The sequence below is a fragment of the Apteryx mantelli genome, chromosome 2 (genome assembly GCF_036417845.1).
Source record: "Apteryx mantelli isolate bAptMan1 chromosome 2, bAptMan1.hap1, whole genome shotgun sequence".
Lineage (NCBI taxonomy): Eukaryota > Metazoa > Chordata > Aves > Apterygiformes > Apterygidae > Apteryx > Apteryx mantelli.
This window is the reverse complement of record NC_089979.1, coordinates 7,365,106-7,390,890: the sequence shown is the minus strand read 5'-3', so window position 1 is coordinate 7,390,890 and position 25,785 is coordinate 7,365,106.

Genomic DNA, 25,785 nt, shown 5'->3' with positions numbered 1-25,785 from the left:
TCAGTAATCTCACAATAACAATATCTAAGAAGTAGGTTTTGGAAAGAAAGCAGATTTAGCTACTATTTTCTATTCTTCAGTCCCCTTGGGACTAGAGCACTACCAGGAATGACATGTCAAGCTACATCTTAAAGGTGACCCAGAATGGAATCTAGCAGTAAAGGAAAAAGTATCCTTGTAAAAAAGAAGAGAAAATTGGTACTGGAGGTCTGCGTGAATGTGATGGACTGCAAGGAATTGGTTGTGGTTTTTCTTTTCAGCCAGTATTTCAGGAAATGACACATTAAACACTGAAATTTGCACAAAATGTAGGCATTGTCTGGAGTTGTTTTTATTGTAGTTGCCTATTTCTTTTGGCTTGCTGATTAGGAGCAGCTGCTGGGTTTAATTTTAATTTCATATTTTATTTCTGGCAAAGATGCCTACATCCCTGGGTGGATTCCTTTTTTTTTTCCCCCCCAAGATTTTGATGTATTTATTATAAATAGAGAACAATAACAGATAATAATAATTGTGAGTGGCAAGGATACAGTAGGGCCAGGTGGTTTGCTGTGACTCAGTGACCTTTCAGTATTAGAAACCACCCATCGTCATTAGTTATACTAAACCTTTGCAGCTGGGTTGCAATAATGACAGGAATATTTTCTGGATCCTGATGCTGTGACTTCAGAGCCACCAATAAGCCTCTTCAGGCAGGGGGAGGGAGGTTATTCAACGGATTTCAAAAGAACTTCCCCCTTGGATAAGGACTGCTCAGGGGGGAAAAGGCTTCTGGAGGATTCCCTGGGTAGGGGGGATTGGCTTTATTAATACATGCTGGTGTTTCTGCTGCTTGGTGAATCAAGTTGTGCTGGTAGTTGGTCCTCCTTTCTTTTTCTTTTTGTATTCTGTCTCTCTCTCTTCCCCCCCCCCCCCCCCCAACAATTCTGGGACCAAACTAGGCTTATAATCAAGTGTAACTAAAATCATTCTTATTCAGGTACTAGTGGAAAATCTTGACTGGATATGCTTTAGTAAGAGTCTAGAATGAAAAAAAAAAAAAACAACCAAAAAACTGAAGCTCTCTCTAGCATAACTGAATATTGAAAATTTCTAGCTGTGAACAAAGACTAGTATATTTTGTTTCTCTGGAAAGGTGACCCAAGGATGCTAAGTTACAGTTAATGTTTCAGAAATGTGAGATGGAAATGAGGTGTACAGTGTGTGCCTTAGGTATTAGTACCATTTTGTGCACAGTAAGTATAAGAGGCTCTCAGGAGAGAAATTCTTCATGTGTATATAGAGATGCAGTTGTTGAATATTACTCTTCAACAGCCTAATAATATGGAAGAGACAGAAACGTCCGTCTTTCTGAGACTCCAGAGCCTGCCCCATTTTTGTTCAGTGCCTAAAGTTGTTGCGCCACAACACAGAGAAGTTTCCATTTGTGATACTGAACTTTAAATATTATGAATGTGCTAAAGCATGATACAAATGAGTTTCATTCATGAGCTTCATTCATGAGTTTCAGAGGCTTGGACCCAGACCGACCCTCTGACAGCAGATGCAGCTCTCCAGGTCTCAGGCTGCAGGGAGTGCTTGGAGCCTCTCCGGGAGGCCTGGGCTGGCAGCCAGCTCTCCTGCAGGAGGTGTGCTGCTGTTGGCGAGCTGTGTCGTCAGGTAAGGGAGTTACGGGAGGAGGTCAGTAGGCTGCGCAGCATCCGAGAACATGAGCAAGAGATAGACAGGGTGTTCTTGGAGACTGTGCAGCTTCGGGAGTCCCAACCCCCCGCAGCAGTGGAGTTGCCAGAGGGCTCTGTGCCGTGTGAAACGGTACATCATAACATCACAGAAGAAGGCTGGAAACTGGTCACTGCTCGTGGGAGGAGAAAGGCTCCTACTCCTCCTGAAGACCTGAAGCTGAAGAACAGGTTTAGTGCCCTCCAGGATGAGGAGGAGATGGGCATGGCTGCCAGGGAAGTACCTGGGACAACAGACCCTGTGCCCTGCCGGAACGCCCGGAAAAAGCGGCGGGTGATTGTTGTGGGGGATTCCCTGCTGCAGGGGACAGAGGCATCTATCTGTCGACCTGACCTCATGTCTAGAGAGGTTTGTGGCCTGCCGGGGGCTCGTGTGAGAGATGTCATGGAAAGACTGCCAAGGCTTGTCCATGCTTCAGACTATTACCACTGCTGCTCTTCCAAGTGGGTGCTAATGACACCAAGGGCAAACTGGAGACCATCAAGCAGGATTTCAGAGCTCTGGGGAGGGTGGTCAAGGGTCTGGGAGCCCAGGTCATCTTCTCCTCAATCCTGCCAGTGAGGGGGATGGATGAGAGGAGGAGGAGACGGACTTTCCAAGTTAACGACTGGCTGCGCCGCTGGTGTTGGCAACAGGGTTGTGGTTTCTATGACCATGGGACCCTGTTTGAAGATCGACAACTGATGGCGAGAGATGGGATCCACCTCACGAGGCGGGGCATGCGGGTCTTTGCCAACAGGTTGGCCAACCTGGTAAGGAGGGCTTTAAACTAGGAAAGATGGGGGAAGGGGAGAGTTATAGTGCCAGGGTAGCTGGCAAAACACCGCTTAAGTTGGGATGCCTCCAACAGGTGAATGCAGCCAGAGAAGTGCGCATGGGATGTGGCTATGGAGGATCCTCTTTTACCCCTCCTGGGAAACCTGCATGCTCCATCACCTCCCTGAAATGCCTGTACACCAAGGCACGCAGCACGGGGAACAAACAGGAAGAACTAGAGATGTGTGTGCGGTCACAGGGCCATGATCTCATTGCCATTGCAGAGACATGGTGGGATAGCTCGCATGACTGGAGTGCTGTCCTGGATGGCTACGTGCTTTTTAGGAAAGACAGGCCAGGAAAGCAAGGTGGTGGAGTTGCTCTTTATGTGAGAGAGCAACTGGAGTGTATTGAGCTGTGCCTAGGGGTGGATGAAGAGCGAGTCGAGAGCTTCTGGGTAAGGATTAAAGGGCAGGCTAGCATGGGTGACACTGTTGTGGGTGTTTACTACCGGCCACCTGATCAGGAAGAGGAAGTCGATGAGGCCTTCTACAGACAGCTGGAAGTAGCCTCACGATCCCAGGCCCTGGTTCTCATGGGGGACTTCAACCACCCCGATATCTGCTGGAGAGACAACACAGCTAGGCACAAGCAGTCCCGGAGGTTCCTGCAGAGCATTGGTGACAACTTCTTGACACAGGTGGTGGAGGAACCAACAAGGAGAGGTGTGCTGCTGGACCTCGTACTAACAAACAAAGAAGGACTGGTGGAAGATATGAAGGTTGGGGGCAGCCTTGGCTGCAGTGACCATGAGATGGTGGAGTTCAGGATGCTGCGAGGAGGCAGCAAGGCACTAAGTAGGATTGCAACCCTGGACTTGAGGAGAGCAAACTTTGGCCTCTTGAGGGACCTACTTGGAGGAATCCCATGGGTTAGGGCCCTAGAAGGAAGGGGCGTTCAAGAGAGCTGGTTAATATTCAAACATCACTTCCTCCAAGCTCAAGAGCGGTGCATCCCTATGAGTAGGAAGTCAAGCAAAGGGGGCAGGAGACCTGCATGGATGAGCAAGGAGCTCCTGGCAAAACTCAGCCAGAAGAAGGAAGTGTACAGAAAGTGGAAAGGGGGACAGGCCACTTGGGAGGAATATAGGAATGTTGTCAGAGTGTGCAGGGATGCGACAAGGAAGGCTAAGGCCCGTTTGGAATTAAATCTGACGAGAGATGTCAAGGACAGCAAGAAGGGCTTCTTCAAATACATCAGTAGCAAGAGGAAGACTAGGGACAATGTGGGCCCTTTGCTGAATGGGGTGGGTGCCCTGGTGACAAAGGATGCAGAGAAGGCAGAGTTACTGAATGACTTCCTACCTTCAGTCTTTGCTGCTCAGGCCAGCCCTCAGGAACGCCATACCCTGGAGACAAGAGAGAAAGTCTGGAGAAAGGAAGACTTTCCCTTGGTGGAGGAGGAGCGGGTTAGAGATCATTTAGGCAAACCTGACACCCACAGATCCATGGGCCCTGATGGGATGCACCCACGAGTGCTGAAGGAGCTGGCGGATGTCATTGCTAAGCCACTCTCCATCATCTTTGAAAGGTCATGGAGAACAGGAGAGGTGCCTGAGGACTGGAAGAAAGCCAGTGTCACCCCAGTCTTCAAAAAGGGCAAGAAGGAGGACCCAGGCAACTACAGGCCAGTCAGCCTCACCTGCATCCCTGGAAAGGTGATGGAGCAGCTCATCCTGGAGGCCATCTCCAAGCATGTGGAGGAAAAGAAGGTGATCAGGAGTAGTCAGCATGGCTTCACCAAGGGGAAATCATGCTTAACCAATCTGATAGCCTTCTATGATGGTATGACAGGCTGGGTAGATGAGGGGAGAGCAGTGGATGTTGTCTCCCTTGACTTCAGCAAGGCTTTTGACACTGTCTCCCATAACATCTTCATAGGTAAGCTCAGGAAGTGTGGGCTAGATGAGTGGACAGTGAGGTGGACTGAGAACTGGCTGAATGGCAGAGCTCAGAGAGTTGTGATCAGCGGCGCAGAGTCTAGTTGGAGGCCTGTAGCTAGCAGTGTCCCCCAGGGGTCAGTACTGGGTCCAGTCTTGTTCAACTTCTTCATCAATGACCTGCATGCTCCATCACCTCAAGTTTGCTGACGATACAAAACCGGGAGGAGTGGCTGATACACCAGAGGGCTGTGCTGCCATTCAGAGGGAGCTGGACAGGCTGGAGAGGTGGGTGGAGAGGAACCTCCTGAAGTTCAACAAAGGCAAGTGCAGGGTCCTGCACCTGGGGAGGAATAACCCCCTGCACCAGGACAGGTTGGGGGTTGACCTGCTGGAAAGCAGCTCTGCGGAGAAGGACCTGGGAGTGCTGGTGGACACCAAGCTGACCATGAGGCAGCAATGTGGCCTTGTGGCCAAGAAGGCCAATGGTCTGCTGGGGTGCATCAGGAAGAGTGTTGCCAGCAGGTGGAGGGAGGTGATCCTGCCCCTCTCCTCAGCCCTGCTGAGGCCACATCTGGAGTACTGCGTCCAGTTCTGGGCTCCCCAGTACAAGAGGGATGTGGCACTACTGGAGCAAGTCCAGCGAAGGGCTACTAGGATGATGAGGGGACTGGAGCATCTCTCTTATGAGGAAAGGCTGAGAGAGCTGGGCCTGTTTAGCTTGGAGAAGAGAAGGCTGAGAGGAGATCTTATCGACGTGTACAAGTATCTGAAGGGAGGGTGTCGAGAGGATGGGACCAGACTCTTTTCAGTGGTGCCCAGCGACAGGACGCGAGGCAACGGGCACAAACTGAAACACAGACACTTCCATTTGAACATGAGGAAAAACTTTTTCACTGTGAGGGTGACAGAGCACTGGAAGAGGTTGCCCCGAGAGGTTGTGGAGTCTCCTTCTCTGGAGATATTCAAAACACACCTGGATGCAATCCTGTGCAACGTGCTCTAGGTGACGTTGCTTGAGCAGGGGGGTTGGACTAGATGATCTCCAGAGGTCCCTTCCAACCTCAACCCTTCTGTGATTCTGTGTGTTGATGAAAAACACCTGAGGCGGCAAAGCAACGATGGTAGGAGAGCTGAGAGCCACAAAAAGACAATTATTTCCTCTGTTGGCATCATCAGAAGACATGAAAACATAAAGAAAAAGGTAACTGTGTATGTCAGTTAACCTTTCCTCCTTCTTTTCTGCCTCCCTTGTTTGAAATATGGTGATCGTCTCCCATTATCATTATATGTCTTACTCTAAGTAGAATGCAAGGAAAATATATAGCTGCAAATTTAAATACTGAAGTAATTTAGCAATGACTCATAGAAAGTCTGGTAAACATAAGGAATGGGTAACTGTAAAAGTATATTAAAGCAAAGAGTATAGAAAAAAGTAAATATTAAAAGAAAAGAAGAAAAGCAAAATATTAAAAGAAAAAGTATATTAAAGGCATAGGTTTCTTTCTGAAGAGTAAGGACCAAAAATAGAATTAAGGAAGTAGTTTGCAACAAACAACTTCTGAAGAACATTTTTCTTCTCCTTACTGTGGCCAAAAAATAATTGAAAATTTTCTAGTCTTCTTGTTAATTTACCCTTCATTTGCAGATAGTTGGGAAAAAATTAGTGTTCTGTAATTTGTGCTGCATTTGCTGGCAATATCGCATTATACCATTGAATGATTTTTTCAATGATCCCTGATTTAGATAATAGAAGGGGACAATGGGAAGCCATCCTTTTTATGCAATCCGATTTCCCCACTGCTGTTATATTTGAATGCTAAGTTTGGCTAGTTTGCTTTTTATCTAAGGCAGCAGCGTGGTGGGATTTAGGCTGCTTTTCCAGCGCTACCTAAGCCTGAAGTTCAGTCAGTGTCTCTGTGTGGAAGCACAAAGTTTCATCCGTGTTTAAACATAAGGTTGGTTCAGAAGTGCTCCAGCTGGAGTGGTGAGGCTGCCAATGCCCGTGAAGCACCTACACCTTTCTCTCTCAGAGGTGTGCAGGTCACACATGAGGCTCACAGAGAATATTCAGAAATGGAGCCAGAGAGGAAGGTGACCCCATGCTTTGCAAAATGTTGTCAGGACTTTGCAGCGGAAGAGCAGGGCACAGATGTTCACACCCTGTAGCCAAAATATCTATCACAACGCCCAAGAAAGATGAAGAAGTAGGTGCGTTACCCCATAACCAGGTGGCTGTCTGAGCCAGAGAGGCATGGCCATTTTAACTTAGTTGGTGTGCAACGTAAAGAGGCACAAGTAATCATGTATTCAGGATCAGGCATGTAATGAGTCTTTTTCACTATTTTAGTTATAGAAGGAAGGGGTTTTGACCACATATCTCACTTCCTGCATCATTACCTAACCACTAGGCACCATCTCCCTCTCCAAAACATAGAACTTCCATTAAAGACAGGATTTGTTCTGAGGGCTTTTACTCTTAGCTCCAATTAATTCAAGACAACAGATTACACAGCATGCTAAGGTATCAGTCAAAATGTTCCAAAACCTTTCTTAATAAACTGATCCGGAGTGAAAGCTTTCCTTTTCCCCTCCTTGAGATTTAGCATTACGCTTTTATAAAAATTACAAAGCAGTAACATCACAACAGCCACGACAGTTTCTCTATTTGAGCTCATTTCTGGCACCAAGAAATTCATCACACCATGTGTGTGTGATGGTGAAAAACTAGCCCTTAGAAATTTAGCTCATTAATTTTCAGGTAAAATTTAAACTGTAGAGCCATAAAACATAAATTAGGTGAGTGTCACCCTGCATCGATCCTTTAAAGAAAAGGAAGCTGATCATTCTTGGTTTATTTCACTTGGAAATTATTTGCCTGGATTACTTCAATGTTTAATTAAATTCTCATATAACACATATAAAATACCAAATAAAATAGTCTTTTGCTGTGCCACTACATTAATTTCCTGTCATCAAGAGTGTTTTTCTTGTTAGCTGTCTAACTTAAACTTGCTCAGTGACAATTAAGCATTATATCTCTATATGTTTTGTATACTTAAATTCCTTCTTTTACTGCATTCTTGTTAAACTTTTAATTTTCTTTTTGTTCTAATTAGAGTTTGGGGAGTTCAATTTCTTTAATAGAGTCTCTGTAATTTACATTTTGTATTACTCTACTTGTTTGTCGTGAGATCAGTGGAGCAGTTCAGAATTTGCTTCATGGAAAAAAATATTGCAGGAATACTATACAGTTTTATGAAAGATTTTGTTAGCTTTATTTCCTAAGGAAATAAGGTGTCTGCATTAGCTCTTTGGACTTTCTGTCTGTAGATGTCTCCATTCCGTTCATGTCTGAAAGCAGCATTCAGTGTTATCCAAATTTGATAGAAAGGCATGGGTTCCAATTATTATGTTGCAATCAATTCCATGATAATTGGCAGCTGGACAAAAAGAAAATCGTTCTGTAACTTCTTCCTGTAAATGCTCCAATTTGGAATTAATCTGTATCACTGTCTCAGACCCCTTTAGATGTTGGAGAACACCTATGGCAGACAGACCATACACATCCAAGCTCAATCATGGAAAAAGCTATACACAGACCTCACAGACATGAGAAAGAATTAACACATAATCATACAACACTGTGCAACTGCTTCACTACCTGTGCAGTTTTAGCATTACACCAAAATGCATTACAGCCATTGCCAGGGACACCAGCTCTGGAGAAAGAATCGATGACCGCATCTTTATTGTCCGTTGAGAATGGTCACATTGCTACCTTCAAAACCAGCTACGTAATTTTGCAAGTTTGAAAGAATAGCTTTGACTTGAGACCTTCAGAGAACATGGAAACTCACATCTCTGTCCGCACAAATAAACTCTACAGCCCCCAAGCAGCGAACTCGGATGTCTATACTGTTAAATCGTTAGGACAGTCCCTAGAATATTTTCTGCTGGTGCCAGCGTGCGCGATTCCAAGCAACACCCTGTCACAGTACAGGAGTTAGCACAAGCTGAGGACTATTTCCAATGCACAGTTTGTGGCCACTTTTTGGAGAGTAAGGAACTTTAACAGTACAGGCTAGTACAGTTTAAAGCAGACAATTTCACAGTCTGCCGGTCAATGAGTCCTAGGTGTATTTCATTTATTCCTTCAGATACAGCCTTCATCTCCAAGTATGCCTACCATGTTACCTGTGTGCAAGTCCAGAGGCAAGTCACTTGGGTAAAGATGGGGATAATGCAGAATATAACATATCCAAGTGAATTGTCCTTCAGGGCAGCACAGAATTAAATATGTGGACTTCATGGGTTTGTGACAATAAAAGGTCAGTCTCCAGATCAGGGCGTGTTGTAGGTCCTTCTTGCCTTCCAACCACACAACTGCCTCCCAGACAACCTTGGCCACGGCATCCACTGATGCATTCAGCAGTGCCAGACACTGTGTGCTCTCAGGAGGATGTTCCACCCTTATCTAAAGACACAGAATCACAGAATAGTTGTGGTTGGAAGGCACCTCTGGAGATCAGGTGGTCCAACCCCCCCCCTGCTGAAGCAGGGCCACCTAGAGCACATTGTCCAGGATTGCTGGACAACCCTTTCCACTGTTCAGCCACCCTCACAGTGAAAAAGTGTTTTCCTGTGTTCAAGCAAATTTCCTGTGTTTCAGTTTGTGCCCGTCGCTTCTTGTCCTGTCACTGGGCACCGCTGAAAAGAGTCTGACCCCATCATCTTTACACCCTCTCATCAGATACTTATAAACATTGATAATATCCCCCTCAACTTTCTCTTCTCCAGGTTAAGCAGGCCCAGATCTCTCAGCCTCTCCTCATATGAGAGATGTACCAGTCTCTTAACCGTCTTTGTGGGCCTTAACCATTTTTGTCACCCTTCACCATAAGGAAACTTTGAGTCTGGTATCACTAAAATCTGTGAAGTTAGCCTATGTAATTAAGATCAAATTCCTCAGGTAACAATTCTTTGGAAAAATATGTGAAGCTTAATATTTCTAATTGTACTTTGAGATTCTTGGCTCTAACTAGCACTGGTCACTGAAGAAACAACACTATTACTGCACGGATGTATTAAAAAAAGTAGGAATTGGTCTAATACTTCAAATTAACTTAGTTGCCACAGCACTTTTAAAAATCTACTGTCTGCTTGCTCTAATTTAACAGGTAAAACATCCAGAGAAACTTGGTCACTTTGTCTCCAACCAGAAATAAGCTGGGCTAAAAATCTCTTTAATCATTGTCACTCACTAATTGTGTCCAGGCATTTAGGATGAACAGTTATTCAAAGCAGGGGTGTCTTTTTGTCAGGTATATCTATTTTCCTCCCACTCACTATTATCAAAAGTGAGGGTTATCAATTTCAAATTAATGGGAGGATAATGAGGCAACATAGGTTGCGTAGCATCAGAAGGAGCTTGATTGTGCTGGGATAATGAAAAGTCTCTTTTTCTCAATGCTGGTGGCTAACACCTGGCTGACAAGAAGCCCACTATAATTTACTGGATATAGCATAGAAGTTGTAGAGATGAATTCTGCTACAGTTGTGACAAGAACTAAAAATATGTCTTTGATTCAAAATGAATTGGACGTAACACACAGAGAAACAGCAGGAGAAGCATCCATGCTCATGACTGAGGTGTTGAGATTCAGCTGACCACATACAAATGCATGGTTAGCTGAATAGTTCTCCAGAGTCCACTGAGTTTATTGACTATAGTGGAAAACAAGACACCTGCCTCACTTGGGATATCTACATGCAGAGGTCTAAATTTTAGATATCTTAAAATAAATGCCACTCCTACAATCCAAATCTGAATGTATCCATCCAGTCTATCAAGGAAACCCACAATTCAGTGAGGGGAATTCTTGATCCTCACTTGTTTCTGAAACAGGGGACCTTGCAGTTTCCAGCTGTTAGTAGCATGACAATTGCAATAAATTGTTATCAAGATCAACCTTGGAAACCACAATCACAGTCTCTTGGAAGTCAAATGGACACTACAGAAATGCCTCTTATAGAGCATGTTTCAAAGATTGCACAAAAACGCCAGCTAGCATAGATTAAAACAGCAGCCTTCCTGCTTAGCAAAGCTGGCCATGTAATACCAGCTATGCTTGGGATACATAATGCTGTGGGGTGTAAGTGGGTGTGTTGATAGCAGTTTCCAGGAAATAGAGCCTGCTGTTTATAGTCAAGGCCTGGAGTGGGACAGATTTGGCAGAGTTAGTTTTTTGGTTTTTTTTATTGCAAAGTTCTAAATGATTTATCTAGAGATGAATCACACAGAATCACAGAAGGGCTGAGGTTGGAAGGGACCAATGGAGATCATCTAGTCCAACCCCCCTGCTCAACCAGGGTCACCTAGAACATGTTCTACAGGATCACATCCAGACAGGTTTTGAATATCTCCAGAGAAGGAGACTCCACAACCTCTCTGGGCAACCTGTTCCAGTGCTCTGTCACCCTCACAGGGAAGAAGTTTTTCCTCATGTTCAGATGGAAGTGTCTGTGTTTCAGTTTGTGCCCGTTGCCTCGCATCCTGTCGCTGGGCACCACTGAAAAGAGTCTGGTCCCATCCTCTTGACACCCTCCCTTCAGATACTTGTACACATTGATAAGATCTCCTCTCAGTCTTCTCCAAGCTAAACAGGCCCAGCTCTCTCAGTCTTTCCTCATAAGAGAGATGCTCCAGTCCCCTCATCATCCTAGTAGCCCTTCGCTGGACTTGCTCCAGTAGCGCCACATCCCTCTTGTACTGGGGAGCCCAGAACTGGACGCAGTACTGCAGATGTGGCCTCAGCAGGGCTGAGGAGAGGGGCAGGATCACCTCCCTCCACCTGCTGGCAACACTCTTCCTGATGCACCCCAGCAGACCATTGGCCTTCTTGGCCACAAGGGCACATTGCTGCCTCATGGTCAGCTTGGTGTCCACCAGCACTCCCAGGTCCTTCTCCGCAGAGCTGCTTTCCAGCAGGTCAACCCCCAACCTGTCCTGGTGCATGGGGTTATTCCTCCCTAGGTGCAGGACCCTGCACTTGCCTTTGTTGAACTTCATGAGGTTCTTCTCCGCCCAGCTCTCCAGCGTACTCCCTATCACTTGTCCTCCACGTGCTTGGTGATGGCCTCCAGGATGAGCCGCTCCATCACCTTTCCAGGGATGGAGGTGAGGCTGACTGGCCTGTAGTTCCCTGGGTCCTCCTTCTTGCCCTTTTTGAAGACTGGGGTGACACTGGCTTTCTTCCAGTCCTCAGGCACCTCTCCTGTTCTCCATGACCTTTCAAAGATGATGGGGAGTGGCCTAGCAATGATGTCTGCCAGCTCCCTCAGCACTCGTGGGTGCATCCCATCAGGGCCCATGGATCTGTGGGTGTCAGGTTTGCCTAAATGATCTCTGACCCAATCCTTCTTGACCAAGGGAAAGTCTTCCTTTCTCCAGACTTTCTTGTCTCCAGGGTCTGGGATTCCTGAGGACTGGCCTGAGCAGTAAAGACTGAAGCAAAGAAGTCATTCAGTAACTCTGCCTTCTCTGCATCCTTTGTCACCAGGGCACCCACCCCATTCAGCTACGGGCCCACATTCTCCCTAGTCTTCCTTTTGTTACTGATATGTTTGAAGAAGCCCTTCCTGTTGTCCTTGACATCTCTCACCAGATTTAATTCCAAACGGGCCTTAGCCTTCCTCATCGCATCCCTGCACACTCTGACAACGTTCCTATATTCCTCCCAAGTGGCCTGTCCCCCTTTCCACTTTCTGTACACTTCCTTCTTCTGCTTGAGTTTTGCCAGGAGCTCCTTGCTCATCCATGCAGGTCTCCTACCTCCTTTCCTTGACTTCCTACTCATAGGGACGCACCGCTCTTGAGCCTGGAGGAGGTGATGTTTGAATATTAACCAGCTCTCTTGAACGCCCCTTCCTTCTAGGGCCCTAACCCATGGGATTCCTCCAAGTAGGTCCCTCAAGAGGCCAAAGTTGGCTCTCCTCAAGTCCAGGGTTGCAATCCTACTTAGTGCCTTGCCGCCTCCTCGCAGCATCCTGAACTCCACCATCTCATGGTCACTGCAGCCAAGGCAGCCCCCGACCTTCACATCTTCAACCAGTCCTTCTTTGTTTGTCAGTACGAGGTCCAGCAGCACACCTCTCCTTGTTGGTTCCTCCACCACCTGTGTCAAGAAGTTGTCACCAATGCTCTGCAGGAACCTCCGGGACTGCTTGTGCCTAGCTGTGTTGTCTCTGCAGCAGATATCAGGCTGGTTGAAGTCCCCCATGAGAACCAGGGCCTGGGATCGTGAGGCTACTTCCAGCTCTCTGTAGAAGGCCTCATCGACTTCCTCTTCCTGATCAGGTGGCCTGTAGTAAACACCCACAACAGTGTCACCCATGCTAGCCTGCCCTTTAATCCTTACCCATAAGCTCTCCACTCGTTCTTCATCCACCCCAAGGCAGTGCTCAATACATTCCAGTTGCTCTCTCACATAAAGAGCAACTCCAGCAGCTCACCTTCCATTCTTGACTGTTTGTAGCTTCATATTTAGTTCTAGACCTTCAAATGCATCCTCTCAACCAACAAACTTTACTGTTCTGTCGTTCCTCACTGCCTCACTTCACAGTGACTTATTTGTTCTAGTCCTCATGTATTTGACTGTCTTTTTTGTAAAAAGTTTCATGCAGTGAAAGGCACTCTTATCAGATACGTTTTGTCCAGGATCTTATTCTTCAGTTAAATTATGTTATCTACTATTATTGCTAAGCTAGAATATATTTAGTACTGAACATCTTCCCTGCAAATTACTGGGTCATTTATTTCAGGAAATCATTTATCATAATCCCTTATTCATCTCCTTGGTCTTTTAGCTACTTTTGATATCCAACCATATATTAGCTTCAGCCTTCTTCCAAAAGAAAGGATTTTAAAATGTGGAATATTTAGTACCTTGATATGCAGCTTCCTTTAGATGGATTGCTCTTCAAATACTATATCATATAGAAATTCAATCATTTTTAAGACTTCAGGATCTCCTTCTCTATTGCTTAATCTCTATTAGATTATTTTAACATGACAAGATATTAGAGAAGAATTCAAAAAATTAAATGATAGACACTGGTTGCTCTCCTTCTCTCTCATCTTCTCTCTCTCTTTTTTCTTTTTCTTTTCCTACCACTTGACAACTGAATCTGTTTATATATCCTGGTTCTAATCTAGCAAGAATATCATAAGATTTTGTTTGGAATATGCAATATGAACCAAAAATGGAAGGATTAAGTAGATTGCTTAGTCTTCCCACCCAGACCAGGCCTATTTCAGGGCACACAGTTTTAAGTTTTCTTCAGTTTAAAGTCACAAAAAACAACCCTAAATATGTTATTCAGGCAGAGTGGTTCATAGTTGATCAGGCACTTAGACGGAAACTCAGCAATTTCATGGATTTTTCTATCTATTTTTCATGTTTATAAGAGGGAAAATAGTTTTGGCGTGTTTGATTAAGAAAAAAAGATTCTTCTGAGCATCAAACCATTTTAGGAAGTATTTGAAGGACTTTTAATGTGAAAACAGATAAGCAAAAAAATCTTGGAAAATGGTTGAGAGAATACAAGGTGAAGTGTTTTGGATAAGATAATGCATGCAAATATGTACTCTATAATGTAAATTCAGATACTTGTTGCTGTTAGCGTTGTATAACTTTCCTTATGGTTTAATAGAGATCTCTGTCCCTAAATCATACAAACAAGTTTTCAGGTGTTTATTACCTGTTAATGTATGAAATAAATTGCAAGAACTTTTTTTTTTTTTGAAAACATGTACATTCCTTTGGAGGAAAAGTAATTGTTTTCTCAATTAGTAAAAAAGTAAAATAATAAGGTTAATATTAAAAAAAAAAAGACCACATTTTGTTTGGATAGAAATGAAAAGTCCTGATTTCTGATGTTCCTGTCACTTACAGGTTTGCGAGGTCAGATAGGCAGAAGTCTTGGGCAAATGTTCTGCATGCACACATTCAGTAAATCCAGTTTCCTTTAGGATATAATCAGGTCTGTTCACAAAATGAGTGCTCAGGTAAAGCAGTACAGTACTATCAACCCTGCTCATCAGCGCATATGTTGCTGAAGTGTCTCAGAAATCTCAGGCAAAAGCAAAAAACCTCATGTGCTGTTGAGAGAAAAAGTTGAGGATGTAAAAATAGACATGTCCAAAGAAATTCGGTTGTAGAACATCCTATCCAATATCAGTAACACCTGCTTTCAGCCTTGCAAATTGGAATCATGGCTTAGGGATAGAAGTTTGCTACCTCTTTCCCTTCATATTCCCAGCTAATGAGAAGATGGAAAGTAAAAGCTTGTCTACCCAGAGAAAGTGCACAGAAGTCTAGCTGTGATTTTACAGAACATGAGCTGCTTCCCACAGGGAGATATTCCTAGTGCATCCTTGAGGGAGTCATATCATCCAACCAAAGATGTCCCTAGCATAGACCTGCTTTTGTCACTGGCCTCTCCTGAGGTTGGGCAAGTCAATCTCCCTGTTCGCTTTTCCTCATCCTTTATCATCCCCTATATAAGGGGAAAAGCACTATAAGATCACTGGGACTTTCTAGATGGCATCAACTGGTCTAGACAGCAGCTAGGCCTTTCACTGCTGCTGTCGGGCAACAGGTACACACATGCACGTGCTCACACATATGCAAAACATTCATAAAATACACGTACACACGTTCTACCTGCTGGAAGTCTAGCCAGTGAGCCCAGTCCTGAAAATTATGTCTAGTTTGCAAGAGAAACAACATTTCATGTAATCAAAACTGTAGGGATGGCAAACGGAAATTAATGGAGTTTATTACAATTATGCCTGTTAATATTCTTATAGAATTCAGTAGGAACAAAAATTATTACTTGAGAAGGTGCTGATATTTAATTTATTTAGATTAATTTATTCAGATAAACTGCCTCAGAGTTGCATTTTCTTATTCTAATCACACTCAGTGATTAGACTGTTTCTCTAAAAAGTTGAAATGAGGTAGAAAGAGCAGTGTGTGTGGGGGGGTAATTTGTCCATCTTTTGAAGAAGAAATTCATACTTCCTTAACTTTTTGAAAGCAAAGATTTAGACACTTAACTCAAGAGAAGGATCCAGTGAGTCCTGAATGAAGGTCAATTAATGTGGATTTGGTTATTTCTGAGGAAGTCAGAATTGCCTGTTGGCTATCTTAAGGTTTGAACTACCAAATTAGGTAATGCTATATTCTTTGTTGGTGTGAATTGCCACTGTTCTCTTAAAGAATTTGGCCTATTTATTGCTACGGTTTAAAGCAGGTATCTGATGCCCAGACTATACTGTTTCATCTCCTTATAAAGCAAAATCTCTGACATCCTACCTCTCAACAAGCAGAGCTAAACACCAAGCTCTCTTAGAGCTTGGAGTTTTATCAGTTAATGGGAATTTTGTCACAGACTTCAAAGGCAGTAGACTGGAGCCCTGTATGTATGTGTTGTAATCGTTCCCTCTAACTCTGGAGTGCTCGGTTGCAGATGGACATAAAGAAGGGAAGAAAAAAAAGACAAAAAATGATTTTTTTCTGGGCTTTTCTACACTGTTCTATGCTACCAATTGTACTACTTGACTTAGGAAGACCTTACCTGTGCTTTTTGATCAAAAACCAAAATATTATTAAATTCATCATTCCAATGAGCTTTACTCATTTTTCTTGTTTACTTGAATCTCTGATGTTATATTAAATTTCTGTCCACACACTAGAAATAAATAAAATCAGATGTGAGGTTTTTGTTAGTGTTCTGATTCCATTGATCAACAGAATGATTCAGGAAGTAGCAGATATAAGATGATGTACTAATTTATCTCACTCTTCGTTTCTTCTAGCAAATGGAGACAGAGAGGCTTGCCCCAAGGGTACTTGAAACTTTGCAATTTCCTGTATTTGAGCTGAATAAAGTGCTTCAGCCATTAAATGACTGGCTCTTTCTCTCCAGGTTTCTGTGAAAAGCAAAGGTCATTGCATCTTACAAATGTAAAAATAATATATTAATTCAATTGCAGTGATAAGGGGATAAAAAAGTAGTGAAAACAAGATCCTTACTTTTTTTTCCCCTTACCCTTGTGGAATGAATCAATGACTTGGCATTGTGGAGAGATGACCCAGATAACTGAAATAGTTTAATCAATGTTGCAGTTAAGATGGTGTTGAAAAATCTCCACACATCACAGAGCCACACAATTACTTTTGACACTTTAAATCTCTAACTGCTCAGCAACCTATACCACCAGATAACGGCTCTGCAGTACATTGTTTATGCACTTGAATTGCTAACGCTTTTCCCGGTGGAATCGAAAGCCCGGTGTCGTGGCCTGACAACTGTCTTGTGTGTAAAAGGATTAGGCATAATTGTAAGCACTTGTGTTGGCTCGTTCCCTGCTGGATTAGCACGTTAGCTGGAGGGCATGGTGGTGTCCATTAAAATGCTGAACCTGGGTGGATGGTGCGTGTTTATGTTCCCCTAAATTGCCTGAGCTCAGTGAGCAGAGCAGAGCCTTTCTTGCTTGAAAGTGGGGAGTGTGTGCAGATGACAACTGAGATGTCCCGATCTGACTTTTTGTCCTTAATGCTAGCTCCTGTGGAAGATATATTAGGTAAAACAGCTGTTTGCGGTCTTTGTGAGCGTGGTACTGATGGAGAATCACAATTGCCTTCGACTTGTAGGTATGAACAAAAACAGTATTCAAGAATTTTGCCCTCACCTTCATTATGATCATTAGTGGGTTTTTACTTTTTCTCCCATTGGGAGCAGTCCTTCAGGCAAATATCTGAAATGTGACTGAGACTGTTATCCCTAAGTTAAGTAAAGAAGGAAGGATGAACCCATAGGGTACTTGCTCAGGATCTGATGACACTGTTGTTTATGCTAGAGCAATCTTCCCGGTGTGCCACCACTGAGATGAGTCCTGCTAGGACACTGGTGTTTCCACAGCTCTTCCCCCATCTCTATCTTCAGGAGAGTTTTACTTGAGTAAGAAAAAGGAAAAGAGGCACATTCTGACAATCGTGCTAATTTTAAAGAGTATTATTTTCTGTAGTGATGCAAGCCTAATGACTTCATTGCGACACATCCCCAGCATTGCTCCAGAGGAGCCAGGCACTCAGAATTTGTCCCAGTCGTACTACTCACAGAATAAGTTAGCTGGGGCATCAGAGTCACACGGTATGCTCAGGATTTCATGATTGCCTGACAAGACTTTGAAAAAAAAATAACAGTACATCATCCCTTCTTATTACCCTTCCTGGGCTCAATCCTGGTGGGTGCTTGGTATTCTCTTTCTGCAGAGCACTGAATCACGTGCTGAGCTTTAAATATGTGAAAAGTTCCAGCAGTTCAAGCTAAATGTGTGCACAAATGTTGCAATAAAGCTATGGTGTTCTGCACTTCACAAGATAAAGACTCTTCAGAGGATCTTGAAATCTTTCCCAAGCATTACTTAATTGAGCTTTGTGATATCTCTGCAACATAGGCAATGTTATTCCATTTCTTTGGACAGTAAACTGAGCTACGGCAAGGTAAATGACATGATGCATCTGGGAAAAAGTAAAGAATAGAATTAAAATGTCGTGCTACCAATCTCATGATATAAGCACTAAGCAATATTAACCATCAAAATGCCTTTACATCTTCTTTCTGTAGCCCTGCAGCCTAGTAAATACAGTTTTTCCATTGCGAGTAACAGGCTACAGGCTTCATATTAACCCTGCAAGGCCTCAGGACTTGTCAGGTTTTGTCCAGACCTGACTTAGCCTGTCTGGAACTCTGTTTTAGCTTGTAACAGCAATTTTTCTAATGCCTAGGTGGCTATTGCCTAATTTATTTTACTTTTGCTTATTGTTGCATAATTGTGTGGTGCAACTGTAAGTTTCACACAGACAGTGTTAAAGCCTAGTTATTCTGTGCAGAGTGACTTACTTATGAGCTTAGCATAATGATGTGGTGTAGAAGAGTCTAGACCTGGGATTAATAGCAAAGGCTCCAACAGTGGGGTCCAGGATGCATAGTAGAAGACTACAGGTGTAAGGAAGATGCAGGATAATTTTGGGGACAAACAATTCACCGATGGCCAATTAAAGACGTGGGGGGGGGCTTGTTTTAGGGGTAACAAAGAGGAATCAGAGCAAATATCCAGCCTATGCAAGGCACTTCGCGTACAGTATTTTCGGTTGTAGCGTGGAGTTGCAGAGCACAGAAGAAAGAAGGTGTAAAGCACTGCAGAAAATGTATGATGTATAATACATACTTTTGCCTGTAGTAGTTAGGTCTGGACCAACAAAAATTCTTTGATTAGGCTGGTAAGATTTCAATTACACTATTAATAAATTCTTGTCTTTGTGTATAAGATATGTTTCTTTTTGCCCATAAAGAGATTTTAAGTGTGATATTTTTATACTTTCAAATAACAGAAAATATATAGAGTCCATTCAGTATGGCTTTTTCTGCAGTTTTTCTCTTTTAACTGGCTACTAATGTAGGAGACTTAAAACAATCATGTAAGGGAAAATTTCTATTTCTTGAAAATTTAAGTAAATAGCATCAATTTACAATGATGGTTTAAGAATATATTTGCATATAGCTCATTTTTAGAAGGTAAAGCTGTAATTTGACTCCACTAAGGATTAAATATAATATTTCCATCCAGATAGTATACGGCTAGTATAGCCGTAGTCTAGTGTAGCTGGTTAAGCCCCTGCAGATGTCTTACATTAGGTGAGATGAACTCCACCTGCTGTGCTGACTACCAAATTGTGTAAAATGGAGTTTCTGTCACTTCTGAACTAATATGTCAACACATTTTCGCTTATCTCCTCAAAAGCCCATCTGCCACAACAGTTACCAGGAAACACTTGATTAAGTGATGATAACCTTTAAGTATAGCCATCATTCATTTTGCTTGTTCATGATAATCATTTTTAATGACTAAAGTACATGAAAATTTTATATTGCTTGATTATACTCCAATTCTTATTCTCTTGCGTAAGGCTGATCCATCTTCCTGCTTATTAACTGTTTGGGTGGGTTTTTTTGTTTTTTGTTTTTTGGAAATATCTGATGACAAGGACTTCATTACTTTAGGCGTTATGCAGATAATGTGATTTCTCACTGAGTAATATTTTCTCTGATGTGAAATAATACTTTGTTTTGTTAGCAGATTTGTTAGCTCATATTTCGATTGCACCCAGTTTAGGATCCCAAATACTGTGGGGAGTTCTCAAAGCTGGATAGTCTATTGGTCTGTAAAAGAATGATACTGGAGAGTGTCATAAGCTTCATAGTTCAGTATGCTGGTTCATTACATGCCAAATTTGCATAGTACTTGTCATCTATGGCAAGGAGAGTTTGGCAGGACATTTCCATAACCCATACCTTGCAGCTAAGTGGAACTTCTGAGAAATGTATTGTCTCTCTAGGCTGTTTATCTCACTCCATTTTAAGAATGTGATATATCTTCACAGTACCTTTCCCAGGAAAAGTTATTATTGCAAATATGGGTTAAACAGCTATTGGTTATTTCCCAGAGATCACATTGGAGGTCTAAAAAAAGATTTGAAATTTAAGTTGGGGCTTCAGCTCCAGATTCAAACTGAATATAGGTGTCTACATATGCAATTGGTACCTAATTCCTCACTATAATCAATGTAATTTTAAATACTGTGAGGCTAGAGAGAGAGTCGTCCTATTCTAAAATTAACACCTACTGGCAGGTGAGCTGAATGATCCTCTGAACCCCTAAATTCTTGCTCGAGATATTCAGTTCCTGCACACAGACCCTCGCACAGGCACCTACCGCCACTTGAGATGTCCAGGCTATCCAAGATATATCCACGACACTTGCAGATACTACACGGGATGTATACGAAACCACGCATTTCTGGAGTGGAGGCTGGAAGTCACGGGGAACTGCCCAGCACGTAAACTACAAAATTCAAGTGCAGAGTAGCTAAGTTAGGTATGAGCCATAGAAGCAAGGATGTGAGGCCTCCTTAAGGTGTGAGGAAAGTTATGTCTTGATAAATGTCTCATTAAATTTGATGCTGTATCTGGTTTCAAAAGTCCTCTGTTTTCTTTTCCGTACTTTTGGGTGTCTATCATGCTAAAGTACACAAGCCCCACACAAAGGAGGAAATAATTTCAGTTATAGTCAAACTTAGAGCATTTTTGTTATTCTATAATTGCTTGAATTTCAACATTTTTGCTGTGTCAGCCCATTTAAGACTATTTTTACATATATATTAACACCTTTAAAAGGATTTTTGTTTTGCTGGACATACAGCTGTCTGAGAAGTTATTTATGTATTGTGTTAAAATTGTCAATATTTGTCATGAAGCAAAGCCCTTTTTGGGGGAGGGGGTAAACTTTCTTTCAATGTGGTAGTGAGAGTGAAGGAAAAGGAGACTCTCCCACTAATGTCTGGTTTCGGGAGATCATTTTGGATGGCTATCTAGTGACAGCTTCAGCCCTGCCTTCTGCTTCCCTACAGTTTGCCTGAGTGCTATGCAGAAATTCTAGAGTGCAAGAAACATTTTCTAACACAAGTTTCAATACTTTAATCCTGTAAACTCTCTCCACTGCAATAATCCTATGTTTTCAAAATAGTAAAAAAAAAAATTATATATATATATATATAATATATATATATGTTTTGTTAAATCATTCTCAAGCAGCCTAGTTAGAAGTTGCCTTTGAAATGACATTATCCATGCACTATGAGAAAATATGAAACTTGTGGTCTGAGGAAATGTTCTGAGATATACAGTGACCTTTGAAATAGTTTCAGATCTGCAGAAACCATGAAGAAGGTGTAGCAAAACATCTTGTGACCCGTGCTAGAAAGCCAAGTGCTTTTGCAAAGTGGGTTTCAGGCCTTTGTGGGTGGAGAGTGAAGAGAAACTGAACTCAGTATAAAAGAAGCAAAACAAAAAGAATTACAAGAGCCTCATGGGCTTGAGTGGCTTGACTCGTAATCATTGTGAGCCTGGTATTTACTAGACAGTGTTTGTATGTCTTGTCTCCTCCCTGACCATGTTCTTCTCAAGCCTAGGATGCCCAAATGCCAGCTTTCATCTTCACTGTCATACTCAGAAGCTCCTTTTCATTTACTTTGGCTTTCTGTCATGGAAAATATTGAACTTTCTTTTGAATGAGTAGAGTTTATGGGTTTGATTTCTACCTCCCATTCTAAGAATAATTATTCTATGGTTGCTGAAGCTACTGTGATTCAGCCCTGAAAACCACTAGTATTCTTATTATTCTGCTTGATCCCTTCTGCCCTCCAGACTGGAGTTCAAGGGCTGGTGGTACTAATCTTTTTTATTCCACTCAACACAGTAGATGATAGACATTCAGTGCTAACTTCTACTACTAATACCAGTCCATTTTGTTTTATTTTCTTCCCCCAAGGAGATCAAGAGTCTTTGTATTTTTATATGTGGGAGGGAGGGGAAAAGACAAACAGAGTAAATATTCTTTTTATTTATAATCTCCTTGGTAACAGACATCATAAGAGGATTAGAAGCCTCAAAATGTATGGCTTGTCGATGCTTGTATTACAGTAGGACCTGGAAGAAAGAAGGAAAGTAAAGTTTCTGAATTCTTCTGGAGATGAATTTGAGCTATGGGAAATGAAAGTAAGTAGAAGAAAAACTGGAACTGGGAATGAGAACAACCAGTAGTATCAGAATTGCAAACCTGGCTTGGGTCATGAGGAGAAGACACGGACAGCATGGAACAGAACAGAACTGTGAAGTTTGGCTAAATGATGATCATTTCTGGATTTTCCAAGCCCAACAGGCACCTCTAAACCTTGTGTGTGTTCTCCGTCACTGTACTGGGCACTAGCCTAGATGTTGGGTAGATGCTGTTGTAGTATTGAAGATACCCTGCATTTGGACTGCTTGTAGAGGTGAGCTTGTTTCAGATTTGGATATAATTACAAAGTGTCCCAAGTTCAGACATTTGGGCTGGCAGAGCCGAATATCAAAAGCCTTACCTTATAGTGAATATAAAATATGTTTGGAAGCTTTATTCATAAAGTTCAAATAATTTGTCATGATATATTGACCTAACATTATAAAAATTGACCTGAGCTCAAAACAAGATTATGAATTACCTTAAAGGACAATAAACATTGATACAAACTTTGGAGAAAAGCAATATTTGTTACAGACAAACCTGAAACAAAATCTTCTCTAGCAACAAAAATATTTCATGTATTGTCTTTTTTAATTTGTTCCACATTTTGTAACATATTCCCAATTCCTAATTTCAGAAAGGATAAAATAATGCAGATGTGAACAGCTGAAGATATATCGAAAGTATTAAATATTTCAGAAAATATGAGAAAGTGATATGTGGAGGCCTATGCTTGCCATTTTAGGGAAGTGCTCTTTTTTTAGGGACTGCTGTACCATTTACCTGTGGTACAGATAAATAATAAAAAAAAATGAATTCTTAAGGCTCTCTGTGCCACTAATTATGAGTTAATTATTTTCACAGAATATTACAATAATACCTACTTAAATGGTTTCTTTAAAGTTTTGTCATCCTCAGTAGTATTAGCAGTAACTGTTTATTACTTCAGCACTTCCATCTGTAAAGCTAAGTCCGGACGAGGATCCCATCCTCATACTGTGGTGTTATCACAAAATAAGCTCCTGAGCAGAGTTTGGGTCACTGGATGTAATTTTTTCTGTCACCAGACCTGGAGATTCAGACTAAAAACAAACAGTGAAGCTAGAGTCTTTCCTCCTCGTGTATTCTCAGCAGCAGTAGGGATCCTGCAGTGATACCTGCTCGCCCTTGTTGCTAGACGAACAGGAGCAAAACTAAGAAAAACAGGCAACTGCCAGCAGACTAAGCAGACCTGCCTCTGAAAAAACACAAGGAGAAAAAAGCTTTGAAAAAAGGTGTTATTTTTACTGATGTTTCTCACTCTTTAACTAGTCACTCTGCAGAGTTTTCTTATGTTTGGATGATCAGCGCTAAATAAATTGAAGTGAAAATGTGCTGCATAAGTGTTATTAGTAAAAAAATATGGATTGCTAGCTAAAGTGATGTTTCATGATACAACACAAAAAACAAAGTAAACTAAAACTCATGAGGCTGAAACCGCTTTGCATTGAAAAGTCAATGATTATTGATTTTAATATGAACTATGTTTGTTTTATATTGCTAGCTTTATAATAGATTTTGATAGATTCAACAGAATAATGTGACAAACAATATTGTACAGGATTTTTCTCATTGGACTAACTGAAAACAAAAATACTAAAACAGTTACAGAGCTTTCAAAGATGCAGGGCTCTTGATCTTTCTGTTAAAATGCATAGATCAAAATGTTGATTCTGCTTATGCTGGCATGTAACTGAAAATTAAGCTCTATCAAAAGTGATTATTAAGAAACCAGATTAAGTGGGGTGTAATATCTCTTTCAGTGTCGATGACTATGTCAACCACTCTGAAAATACAAGCGTTTCCAGAAATCAGGAGAAGCAGGACATGACAGTCAAGGTTTGGAGGCAGGGAGCATCTCTCTGACTTGGTTGCAGGTGGAAAATCCTCTTTCTCTATGGTTAAAATGGATATCATCAGTAGTTCCCTACCTCACAGCCCTTTGCAAAAGTAAAAAGAGAGGAATTAACATCTACTCAAATCAGTATGTGAATGTGAGTAAATGTGGATGTAAATTTAATGGGCGTGGGTAAAAGTATGGTATGTGCCATACCTCCTGGTGCAGCTCGGGCTGTGAAGCTAATACCCTGCTCTTGTGACATTCGGTCCAGGCTGTGCATGTCCCTGCATGAACGTCCACACTCATTTACCCAGAATTGTCCAGGCAGCTCTGTAAGAAATCACTGCTGGAAGCTTCCCTGTGGAAAGTTAAACTTTACCGCTTATCCTTTTTAAAATGCATTCTGTTCAAAGCCCATCTGTGGAAATTGCATGTTTGTAAGTAAAAGTAGATTAGCATAATTTAATAAGCCCACATCTGCAGAACACTCTTGGTGTCTCCTCACAGACTTAACAGTCCACTTGTTTTGTCTGACCCTCGCTCATTCTGGAGTGAAAAAAAAAAAAAAAGCTGAAAATCTTCCAATCTTCCAGAAGCATTTTTATAATAATTGCTGGGAACTGGGTAATTTTGAAAAATTAGAAACAGAGAAAAAAGAAAAAAAGGGAATATTACCTGCTCACATGCAGAACTCTCCCTGTTTTGCATTTTGTATCACAAATATCTGTACTAACTGGCAGTAGTTCTTAAGAAGAAAGATAAACTAGGATAGATTTTAGTATTCAAGAGGATTTTTAGTGTTAATAGGGTTATTGCAATGCTCACTGAAGACACCAGTATGGTTTTTGTCGTGATGATGTCATTTATAGAGAAGTTATTCCATGTTATAGCAAATAAAAAGCCTTTTTTTTTAATTAAGTGCTTCTGGGTTTGATTAAAGGTTCATACAGCCTAGTACTCAATCTCTATCATTGACCACTAATGGGTGGTGTAAGAAGGTATAAGAAGAAGGCGTAAGAATAGGACAAGCATGTTGCACGCTTTCTAGAATATTTTCCCAACACCAGTGGTCTGTGATTCAGAAGCTTCCTGAACCAGAATCTTTGTGTTTGTATTTAATAGCCTGTGATAGATATTTCATTACTTTGTCCAACCCTTGTCTAAAAGTTCCACAGTTTCATTATCCATCAATGCTGAAATTTGTTTTCCCCAAATATTCCTGTTATTTCCTTTTCACCTTCTCCATGCCACATTTGATTTTATAGACTCTATTGCATCCATTCCCTGCTCCTTCTTTCCTTATACTGTGGCTTTCTGAGCAAAAGCCCCTGCTCTGATTAATTGTTCCTTATGCAGGTTAGTGAGATGCTGTTCTATCACGGCTATACTTTCACAAGCAAGTTTATACTAAACGTCTACCTTTTTTGAAGCTAAAATTTGTCAGAATGAACACCTACTTTTAGTTATAGCTATGCAAATACTGGGTACATCCTCAAGTAAACTGAACTAAGGCTGAGTTGACTGGGGATATTTATTTCTATTGATGACTAATAATAGGGCTCTGATATCAGTTGCACCTCTTCAGGTCATAGCCTGCTCTAAATAAGTAATTTGTTTTCTCTTAACCCAAGTATATAGCTTTTTGCTCAAGAGACTGGAGAAAATTAAAAGTTTTTATGGGTCTTCTAACTATTCTTCTGTCTTACTTATAACAACCCAAATGTACATTGATACTTAAAAGCATGAATTACTTACTTTTACTTTCCTAATATATGTTTT